This window comes from Dermochelys coriacea, chromosome 3 (assembly GCF_009764565.3).
Source record: "Dermochelys coriacea isolate rDerCor1 chromosome 3, rDerCor1.pri.v4, whole genome shotgun sequence".
Lineage (NCBI taxonomy): Eukaryota > Metazoa > Chordata > Testudines > Dermochelyidae > Dermochelys > Dermochelys coriacea.
This window is the reverse complement of record NC_050070.1, coordinates 5408721-5420648: the sequence shown is the minus strand read 5'-3', so window position 1 is coordinate 5420648 and position 11928 is coordinate 5408721.

Genomic DNA, 11928 nt, shown 5'->3' with positions numbered 1-11928 from the left:
AATTTAGGTGAATAAATTTAACAATACAGTTTAGATATTATCATCCAAGTATTTGGGTACATAACTCATGAAAAGTTGGACAGAGTTGGTTGTTGAAAGCACAATATATTGCTGAGTGAAGATTGTTCCTCGGTAGTTGAGAATTTAGGGTAGGTTGTCCATTAGAAAGTACAATCCATCAGGCAAGTATTTAAGTTACTTTCTGATTTTGCTTCTCCTCAGCATTCCAGCTGATCTCTCCTGGTATTGCTGATGTCCAGTAATGTGTTCTAGATAGATGTCCCTCGACCACCTGATGGTGTCTGACGCAGGGCCAGTGCAAGGAGGCTTCACGCCTTAGGTGAAACTTCCACCTTGTGCTCCCCCCCCACCATGGCAGCTCCCCCCCAGCTCACCTCTGCTTTGCCTCCTCCCTGAGCACACCACCGCTTCTCCTGCCTCCCAGGCTTGCAGTGCCAATCAGCTGTTTGGTGCACAAGCCTGGGAGGGAGAGAAGCAGAGCGGGGCAGTGTGCTCAGGAGAGGAGGCAGAGCAGAGGTGAATTGGGGCAGGGAGCAGTTCCCCTGTGTGCCCCCTCCCGTTACTTGCTGCAGGCAGCCTTTCCCATGCCCCCCTGCCCCAGCTTACCTTCGCTCCACCACCACCCCCAACCACTTGGCACCATAGGTGACCACCTAATTCGCGTAGTGGTTGCATGGGCCCTGGGCCAACACCATGAGTTGCCCCATCAGCCAAGGTAGCTTTGACCGATTCAATGTTCCTGCAATACTTGTTCTACAATGATTAAAGCACATGACATAGATAAGATCATGACTCGGCAACAGCCAGTAGGGCTCCTCTCTGAAGCCACTATCTTGTTCTCCAGAATTGCAGCTCTCATTAAAATAAGTCTTTAGCTGTTGTGGTAGAGAATAAAACCTTGAAGATGTGAACTGAGTGTAACCAAAGTGGAAATGTTTAGCCTGGAAAAGCAGCTCTGACAGGTGTGAACTGCCCCCTTCCTCTCAGTAAGATGTTAACGCAGGTCCCAGAATGGTCCCAGTCTCATTCTGGTGCCATTTTAGCTGCCTCTCCTTGGAATCCTGCTGGAACAGGTGCAGAGAAGGGCTGCTAGGATGACCACGGACTGGAGAACCTATCTTACACATGGTAGGACTACATTTGAGATGGGAGATGAGTCTCAGTGCATGTAGACATACCCATGCTAGCTTTGCCTGAGCTCCTGCCTAAGAAATAGCAGTATGTTCACAGTGGGGTGGGGTGTACATAGCCAGAGGTTCAGGTGGGATTGTACTTGGGGTGGCTAGCCAGGTTGGCTAGCCCATGCTGCCATGGACAAAGATGTTCGTTTTTAGGCTCAAGCCTGAGCGGAACTAATATCAATACATCTATACCCATTGAGACTTGTGCCTCCCAGCTCAAATGCAGACATCCCCTTAAATAGCTTGGCTTGGTTAGCCTAGAAAAATGAAGGCTGAAGAGGGATCTGATGCCCCTCTCTCAATATGTTGGAGGGGTAAATACAAGGGAGGGTGAAGGGTGAGTAAAGCAAAAGGACAATGCTGGCACAGGATTGAATGGGGATCAATTGGCTAAGAACAAAGGTTCTGGAAAAGCCTCCCAATAGCTGTAGAAGGGGCAAACAACCTAACTGGCTTTAAGATGGAGCTTCATGAGGGGCTGTATCAGCAGAGTGGCCTGGAGAGTAGGGGACTGGACTCACTGACCCAGGAGGTTCCTTCCAGTCTTATGTTCCTTTTTTCTCCCCCGCACAAGAAGGCTTGAAGGCCAAGGAGCCCAGCAGAGCCCATGGGCATAGTCAGATCCCACTCAAGGAGCTGCCTGTGATCCCCAGAGAGCTGCCCGATTCCATTTGGCAGCTCACATGGGTGGAGTTTATTTTGTGGATGGATTTTATCCAAACACCTTCCTTGCATTCCCCTCCTGTGTTTAATCTCTAGCCCTATTGTTGGCCAATACAGATAAGTTAGGAATAATATTACAAGTGTCAGGAAGTTGTTAACCAAATGTCTTGTACTTGCCCCACAGTTCTATCCACCCATGTCAAGTATCCCATAACTTGCACTAGCTGAAGCAAGCTTTGGCTCCAGTAGATAGGAAGACTCCTGGCATCAGGACATCTGACAGCTTTCCCATAGCAACCAGTAGGGAGTTACTCTCACAAGCTAACAGTGGAATGTCCCAAAGGAAAAGGCAAAGAGCTCTGTATTTTCTACCCTAGTACAAACCTAGGAGGTGCCGTCATGCCCTTTGTTACCTGGAATGCATGTGTTCAGAACAAGGAAAGAAGATGGGAAACTGGTTGAATCAAGTTTGAACTGATGTACACAGGACCTTTTACTTGTAAACAGGTAAGGTATAAAAAGATGGCTTTAGGGGTGTCATTTTGGGAGCGGACCTTCTGCATAGGGTGAATGTAACAATGCTGCACAAGACTGCTTCCTAGATTCCTATATTACTGGGTTATAGCAATAACCTGGATCTAATGCATCCAAGGGTGCTGAGGGAGTTGGCTGATGTGATTGCAGAGCCATTGGCCTTTATCTCTAAACTTGTGGTGACTGGAAAAAGGCTAACGTAGTGCCCATCCTTAAAGGGAAGAAGGAGAATCTGGGAAATTACTGACCAGTCAGCTGCACCTCAGTCCCTGGAAAAATCCTGGAGCAGGTTCTCAAGGAATCCATTTTGAAGCACTTGGAGGAAAGGAAAGTGATCAGGAACAGTCAACATGGATTCACCAAGGGCAAGTTATGCCTGACCAACCTGATTGCCTTCTAGGATGAGAACCGGCTCTGTGGATATGGGGAAAGCAGTGGACATGATGTATCTTGACTTTAGCAAAGCTTTTGATAGTCTCCCACAGTATTCTGCCAGCAAGTTGAAGTATGGATTGGATGAATGGACAATAAGATGGATAGATAGTCAGGATTAACAGGTAGTGATCAATGGCTCCATATCTAGTTGGCAGCTAGTATCAAGCAGAGTGGCCCAAGGGTTGGTCCTGGGGCTGGTTTTCTTCCAGATCTTCATTAATCTGGATGATGGGATGAATTGCACCCTCAGCAAGTTAGCAGATGACACTAAGCTATGGGGAGAAGTAGATACACTGTAGGGTAGGGATAGGGTCCAGAGTGACCTAGAGAAATTGAAGGATTGGGCCAAAAGAAATCTGAGGTTCAACAAGGACAACTGTATGGTCCTGCACTTACGACAGAGGAATCCCAGGAACCGCTACAGGCTGGGGATGGACTGGCTAAGCAGCAGTTCTGCAGAAAAGGACCTGGGGATTACAGTGGACAAGAAGTTGGATGAGTCAATGTGCCATTGCAGCCCAAAATGCCATTAGCTTTCTTGGCAACATTTGTAGGAGCACTGCCAGCAGATCGAGGGAAGTGATTCCCCTCTATTCAGCACTAGTGAGGCCACACCTGGAATATTGTGTCCAGTTTTGGGCCCCCCACTACAGAAAGGATGTGGACAAATTAGAGAGTCCAGTGGAGGGCAACTAAAATGATTAGGGGGCTGGAGCCCATGACTTACGAGGAGAGGCCGAGGGAACTGGGCTTATTTAGTCTGCAGAAGAGATGTCGGGGGGATTTGATAGCAGCCTTCAACTGGAAGGGGGGGGTCCAAAGAGGGTGGAGCTCGGCTGTTCTCAGTGGTGGCAGATGACAGAACAAGGAGCAATGGTCTCAAGTTGCAATGGGGGAGGTCTAGGTTGGATTTTAGGAAACACTATTTCACTAGGAGGGTGGTGAAACACTGGAATGGGTTACCTAGGGAAGTGGTGGAATCTCCTTCCTTAAAGGCTTTTTAAGGCCCAGCTTGATAAAGCCCTGGCTGGGATGATTTAGTTGGTGTTGGTCCTGCTTTGAGCAGGGGGTAGACTAGATGACCTCCTGAGGTCTCTTCCAACCCTAATCTTCTATGATTTTAGTAAACCTGACTGATGCTGGTTATTTGGTCTCTTGAACATATTTCATAATGAACCAAAGTGTGGACCAGCAATTGAGTATCCAGTTTATGAACCTTGTATAAGGTAGATGGATGACAGCTGCAAGTCAGGGGAGTATATAGACTGCACAGCCCCACCGTTCATCACTGTGAATGACCCAGGACTCCTGGGAGACAATTGGGGCCTAGTAACTGATGGAGATAAACTCCCTGTCCTGAGACACCCACCAATGCCATGAGTGTCCAGCCAAAACTGTATCTGCCTGCAACACCCTTATGAGGTTATTGACTTTTTCCTAATATTTGTAAAATGTTGCCATCAGCAGGTCTTCCCAGGAATCCCAGAATAGTTCCAGCAGATGACCAACATTTGCTCAGTTAAGGATTTGCCATTGGCCTTTGAAGGCCTCGGACTTCCTCTTGGTGTTCATTTCTTCACCGCGAATGATTTAGGCCTAACATTAGCGAATGGAAGGAGCTATTCAGGGTACATAGAAATCCTAGAACGACCAAAGTGAGAGTTCTCAGGTAATCTTGTCCATTTTGCCATGGGGCAACCGCAGGATCATCCCCTACAGGAGACATTCCAATGCTTTGCTCCACCTATTTGAGAAGTCCCAAGTGGTGGAGTTGCAGAGAAATAGAAATGCTTCCTATTTTTTTCAATGGCACCGTCCATTCCACGTTCTCAGAAATGAAATAAACACTCTTGTGTCTTACTGAAGTGCTGACCACATGCTTGGGGTGGGACAAGATGGAAATAAAGACAGCCCTTCTCCAAGGAGCTGCGTGTGTAGAAGGCAGACTTGGAGAAGACCATCAGAATGCGCTAGAGATCTGGCTCCAAATCCAAACTTCACCAAGTCCAATTACCTCCACTCCAGACTTTGGGAAAGTTCAGAGTTGGATCTGAATTCTAGCTGACTCCCATCAGCATATTTTAGCCATGAGAAGTGATTCTTTACTTTCTTTGCGCTGAAGGTACAGAGGAAATTTTAGCTTAAGTTGGGCCAAGACACTAGGGATAATGCCTGTACTCTTATGAAAAGTGCTATGGGATCTTCAGCCATCATCCATGGATACAACTTCAGTTTTCGCAAAAAGAAAAGGAGTACTTGTGGCACCTTAGAGACTAACAAATTTATTAGCGCATAAGCTTTCATGAGCTACAGCTCACTTCAGCGGATGCATTTGGTGGAAAAAACAGAGGGGAGATTTATATACACACACAGAGAACATGAAACAATGGGTTTATCATACACACTGTAAGGAGAGTGATCACTTAAGATAAGCCATCACCAGCAGCAGGGGGGGAAAGAAGGAAAACCTTTCATGGTGACAAGCAAGGTAGGCTAATTCCAGCAGTTAACAAGAATATCTGAGGAACACTGGGGGGGGTGGGGTGGGGTGGGAGAAATAACATGGTTTTACTTTGTGTAATGACTCATCCATTCCCAGTCTCTATTAAAGCCTAAATTAATTGTATCCAGTTTGCAAATTAATTCCAATTCAGCAGTCTCTCGTTGGAGTCTGTTTTTCAAAACTTCAGTTTTCTAAATCATCAATATGGCATCTCACAGCACAAGGCACCATTCACCACATTCCAGCACTGTTTCTAGCCTGTTGGGTCACTTGCTCATCCCTCTCTCGGAGCACTTCTTACTGATGAGCAAACAATGGTTCCTGAAGCATGGTGCTTCCTTAGAGGTCCCCTGTTAAAGTACTGAACACATCCAACCCTGTTTAGCTTGGACCTAGAGGGATCCCAGACCAAGGCTAGCGGAGGCTTTTGTTTTGTAATTTTCCTTCCTCCTTTCCCCTCCTGTGTGTGTCTGTCTGTCTCTCTCTCTCTCTGGGGATTAGTGACATTGTCGGGGTGGATGTGAACCGTCAGTGTTCCTGCTCAAAAGAGCAGCAATGACGGGGCAAGTGAAGGGAACCTATGCAAACCAGAGGAAACTAATATGGGGAAATCAAAAATGAAAAGGTCGCCAGCTGATGAGCTTTTTGCTTATTACCCCAGCAAGAACTGGATACAACAGAGCGCAAAACAAACATGAATGAGGCCAGCATCGGGAACCACATGGGGCCCTGTCCACTCTAGAAGCATGTGGACAGAGGAAAGCATAGAAGCAGAGCTCACATTTGGTATGTGAAAAGGATACTGTGCCACTAACATCTGGACAGTCTTGAGTGATAGCATGTGATGGGTGGACACCAGCCTCTCCAGATGTGCTGGATGTGCCATCACTTAAGTTATTTAGAAGCAGAACAATCAAAGATTTCTTCTTTTCTTTCTGTGAATATAATTGACATCGGTAATGCTTGCAGGCAATTTACTACAGTAGAAGTGAGTATAGAAGAGGGATTTGAAGGAGGACAAGGTGCCGGCTTTATTGTCTAATTGAGGGAGAGGGTTCCATGCATGAGACAGTATGGAAGAACGCACAGACACTTGGGGGAGATGGGATGGCATCACTGGCAGAGCAGGGGATATTGGCAGAGTGACATTATAGTAGATAAGTGGAGATGGGCTAAGTTGTGAAGGGTGTCAGAGCGCAACAAAGCTTGATTTTGATGCAGTGGGAACAGGATAATGAGAGCTGAGCTGTGCGTACAGTGTTATGGGGATGCACATTCTGGTTTCGTATCGCAGGTTGACCAGTGCACACTGATTTATTCTTGTAGGGTTGCCCTGCACATGCTGGCCAGTTTTCTTCAAAGGGTTGCTCCTGTGTGCTGGTCTGGTGGCATGATGCATTTGGGCAACCTCCTCCTATTGCCTCCCCCCCCCACAGGAAAATAATGTAAAAACAATATGAACATTGCAAACACAAGACCTTTTTGCCCAGGGCAGCTGGGCAAATGTCAGTTTCACCCTGACCATGACCCTTTTACAGAAGCATTTTATAACTCTTCTCTGGAAACTATTCCCACCGCAATCTGCTGCTCATTCTCTCTCATTACTTTGATTCCTCCCCCTGCCCCAAACCCTTCTCTGCTAAATGCTCCCAGAACAACTCGGGGAGTAATTGATGGAAGAAGAAATATTTTTGTTTCACTCAAGAGGCTTTCACTCAAGTGGGCAGTCACCCATGAAGGAACCCACTGAGCAGGGGCCATATTCATTTTGCTTTCACAAAGAGCAACCTTGAGTGAAACACCACTTCATGCTCATTGAATGCAGTGGCCAGGGCTAGGAGCATGGTTTTTCCATGTGGCACTCGCTCCCATTCATGCAGGGCACGCTAATGATGAGCTTTCAGGAGCATAATAGGGAAACGAAAGAAAAAGGAGTAGGAGGGAGGAGAGGCCAAATCCATTTAGGAGCCGATCTATAAATATATTGGCAGAATGTCTCCTAAATGGTTTCACGAAGACTTTGCTGCATAGACCACAATGCCTTAAAAGGTCAACTCAATGTCTAGGATTTGAGTGAAAGATGATGAGAATGGATTTCATTAGAGCAAATAGATGTATCCATTCATACACAATAGAGGCTGGTCTTCAACCAGAGGAATTGGGCAGCTATTAGCATCACTTAGCCAGGAGTTGGTGGAAAGATGAGCTGTGTTCCAATGAAAGCCCCTGTAACTTCAGGGCCCAAGGAAATGGGAAAATGAGTCCCCCTCTATTAATCTAGCCCATTCTCTTGAATGTTCTGCTATCACTGTTGTAACCCACCGCTTTATGAGTTTGCTGCTGGGTTTGGCCTTACAGACCTGGATCTGTTAGCTTAGGTAATAGAGTGAAAGCTCTTAGAACCAGTGATCAAGGGTCCGATCCCCACAGATAATGACTTACCCAGGGACATGGTGTTATACCATGATATGGGAGGCACTGTCACACAAAGCCCCTTATTGTGTTTCACAAAGGTGTGCCCATTGGATTGAAGTTTCTTGTGCTGCTCCTCAGATTTGAGGTCTAAATTTCTTTGGGGGAAGTCTGGTACAATCCCATTCGATCATTTCTGAGCACTCTGGCTCTGGGGCAAGAAATTGTGTGAAGGCGGATTTTCAGCTTAATCTATTTTTTGCTCTCAGGTGACTGAGAATTGGCTCTATCTGCTAACACAGTCTAGCAGCGAGACAAAAATTCATAGATTCTAAGGCCAGAAGGGACCATTGTGATCCTCTAGTCTGACTTCCAGTACGACACAGGCCACAGGACTTTCCTGACTTAATTCTGGTTGAAATAGAGCAGAGCTTTTAGAAAAACATCCAGTCTCAATTTAAAAATTCGCTTTGGTGAAGAATCCACAACAACCCAGGGTCAGTGGCTCCAATGGTTGATCACCATTGTTAAAAATATGCCATGTATTTCCAGTCTCAGTTGGCCTGGCTTCAACTTCCTGCCATTGGATCATGTTCTACATTTCTTTGCTAGACTGGTGGGGCCCATTATCTAGGAGATTTGCTGTTAATCCTCCCAGCTCTGCTGTCAGCTTGACCTAAGGGTATTGCCCATAGTCACACAGCAAAGGTTTCAGACATGAATGCCTAAAATTGGGCACCTAGTGAGAAGTAGCCTGATTTTTTTTTTTCAGAGGTGCTGAGCCCCCATATCACCCAGTGAGCTGTCATTCAGGTCCTTGGATGAAAGGCACTGTGTAGACTCGCACTGTATCATTATTGAAGCAAGCCATGGGCTCGGTCCTCAGCTGTGATAAGCATGCTGTACTTGGAAATCCGTTCTGCGCTGCTGTGTGCCTGCTTGCTGTTGCAAACCATGCTCTAGCTGTCTGGCACGACTGTAATGATCTTGTGGTATCACACAAGACATCCAAGAGCTGCGCTGGATTTATTTGCAGCCGGATTCTGCCACCCTTACTCCACTTTAGTATCTTACTCCACACTAGAGCAGGCTGAAAATTTTCCAAAGGAACTTCTTTGCCATTGGAAAATGCTGATTCTACGAAATTGAAAAACATGAAGTGATAGTCAAGATGAAGGTTTTTCACTTTATAGAAATGATGCACTTTAACCTTGTAGAAATGAAGTGCTTTAAGATCATTTGAACATGAGCTCCCAGGGTGACGCTGTGGCCAAAAGAGCTAATGTGATCCTGGGCTTGTAAACAGGGGAATATTGGATATTAGGAAAAACTTTTTCACTAGGAAGGTGGTGAAGCACTGCAATGGGTTACCTAGGGAGGTGGTGGAATCTCCTTCCTTAGAGGTTTTTTGGCCCATCTTGACAAAGCCCTGGCTGGGATGATTTAGTTGGTGTTGGCCCTGCTTTGAGCAGGGGGTTGTCTAAATGACCTCCTGAGGTCCCTTCCAAGCCTGATATTCTATGAATCTCAAGTAGGAGGAGAGAGGTCATATTATCTCTGTATTTGGCACTGTTGGAATACTGTGTCCAGTTCTGATGCCCACAGATCAGGAAGGAAGTTAATAAACTGTAGAGCGTTCAGAGAAGAGCCATGAGACTGATTAAAGGATTAGAGAAAATGCCTTGAAGAGGTAGACTCAAAGAGTTTAATCTACTGATCTTGAGAAAGAAAAGATTAAAAGGGTGACTTGATCCCAGTCTACAAATACCTAAATGGGGAACCAATATTTAATAATGGGCTCATCAATCTAGCAGAGACAGGTATGTTTCAATGGTTGGAAGTTGAAACCAGATTAGAAATAAAGTACAATTTATTAGCAGTGAGAGTAATTACCCATTGGAACAATTTACCAAGGTTTTGGTGGATTCTCCACTTCCAATTTTTAAATCAAGATTGGATGGCTTTCTAAAAGATCTGCTCTAGGAATTATTGTGGGGAAGTTTAAACAGGCGGTTAGACCAGATAATCACAAATGTACCTTCTGGCCTTGGAAGCTGAGAGTTCTAAAACAGATCTTTTGGGAAATTTCATTTTGTGGGAAACTTCAAAAATCTGACTTTCCATCCTGATTCAGGACAAAAGATCAGTTTGAAATGCTGGAATCTCCCACAGAATGGAAAGTCTGAATTTCGACCCACAGTTCTGGTGAGATGAATCAAGGAGTACAGCTCTTCTCCATGGGAGTAAGAGTGGTGCAATATGGGGAGAGGCTATTTGGTGTTTGATCAAACTGTAAAAAAGAGTTGGGCTAGATTGTGCCTTGCACTATGCCCCTGAGCGAGGGAGTCAGAGGGGAGTTGAACCCACTCTTATCCCCCTAGGCTAGATGCCTGGGCAGGCAGATTTAAGCAGCTGTGACATACCTGATTCCTCCCTCCCTGGACAGGTGGGCATGGAGAAGAGTAGTCAGAGGCTTTGGATTTACACAAGCTGCTCACTGGGTGGTGCAATTTACACATCTCCCTTGGCTCAGGGCTGGCTCTAAAGGCCATGTCGCTCATTTCTAACCATCACAGGAAATGAGAGGATTGGGGTTTCCAATCAGAGAAGCTGCCAGGCTGGCCAATCTCACATTGATGGGAATAGCAGGGTAAGGAAACTCTTACCTCTGTTTCTATAGCACCCATCAGCATAATATCCCAGGACCATTTCCACAGGGTTTTCCTTTCCACTTTTCTCTAGACACACAATCTGCTCTTCATCTTTCCTTCAGTGCACTCTCCATTCAGTGGAGGAATTCCATCCTGCTGGCAGGAATGGGAGCCAAGAGGACCCGTAGGCTGATGACGAAGAAGACCTGCCAGGCCAGGATATGCCAAAAGCTCTGGAGGATTCTCTGGAAGCAGTGGAAGTCCCCCTTGCTTGGAATGTATAAATCCAGGCTGGATAAAGCTCAGGTAACTGGAAGGAAAGGAGTCAGAACAGTAACCTGGTGTGTCTACAGTGTGATCCAAGGTGTGACTGGAGCCAGGGGTAGGCATACCTGTGCTAGAATGGCTAAAATAGCCGTATGGAAATGGTGACATAGGCTAGCAATGGGAGTATGTAACCAGGGACCCTGGCCAGCTTGTACAGCCTGTACTGAAATCCATGCCGCCACATCTACACTGCTATTTTTAGCCATGCTAGCAGGGGTATATCTGCCCATGCTGCAATGCTAATTTGGATTGCAGTGTAGACATGACCTGCTTTGGATAAGATGGACATATCACAGGTAGTCTTCAAATGCTTGCGTATGTCCTTCATATTGTAGGATGCATGCATGTCCCATGCACCAATGCTGAAGCGTTTTCCCTAGCAGTACCCATAGCAGGGACCCCATCCCAGGTCCCTGTGCTATGATTGGAGTGTACAAAGGGTGGAGCTGCACCACCTCTCCTTTGGTCCTTCTTGCCATCACTGGTCAGAGCATTCTGTGTTTCCCGTGAACAAACTTCTTGTTGCTTGTCTTTTTACCCAGAGATATATTCTTTCTTCATTGGATTGTTTCTTTTCTTTTCTAATTTTAATTCAAAATGTCTGAATTTTAGTTAATTTTTTTAGTCAGATGCATTTCTGGACCTCGCCTGATACCAGGGGAGCCTCTGCCAAGGACCCCAGCTTTCAAACCTGGCTCAAGTTGTCAAAAGCCCATGCCTGTCAGTGACACCCGTATTCACACTGCCTCAGCTGCTTGGGTGAAGGCCATGTAAGAGACGGGTGCTCTGTTTCAAGACCAGGTCAAAAGCTGACCTTCTTTATAGTCTTGTGGTGGCTGTCTCGGGGCACTGGAACAATGTGTAGAGTGGGGGTGCTGAGAGCCACTGAATCAAACTGTAAACCCTGGACATGATGCAAACCACTTCAAGCCAGGGAGTGTGGCAGCATCCCCAGCACCCCTAGTTCCAGCACCTCAGGGCTGCCCTTTTGCCAGCATCTGAACCTCCTCAGTCATCCAAGGAAGGTCTTTGACAACTTTCTCAGAAAAAAAATAGTGGATGCTTACTACTCACCAGCCAATCAGCTGTTCGGTGGCAGGTGAGAGGTGCTTGGAGGACGGGGTGGAGTGGGAGCAGGAAGAGAAGGAGCAGGGTGCAGTCTCAGGGGAAGGGATATGGGGGTGGAGCACCCTACCTGCGA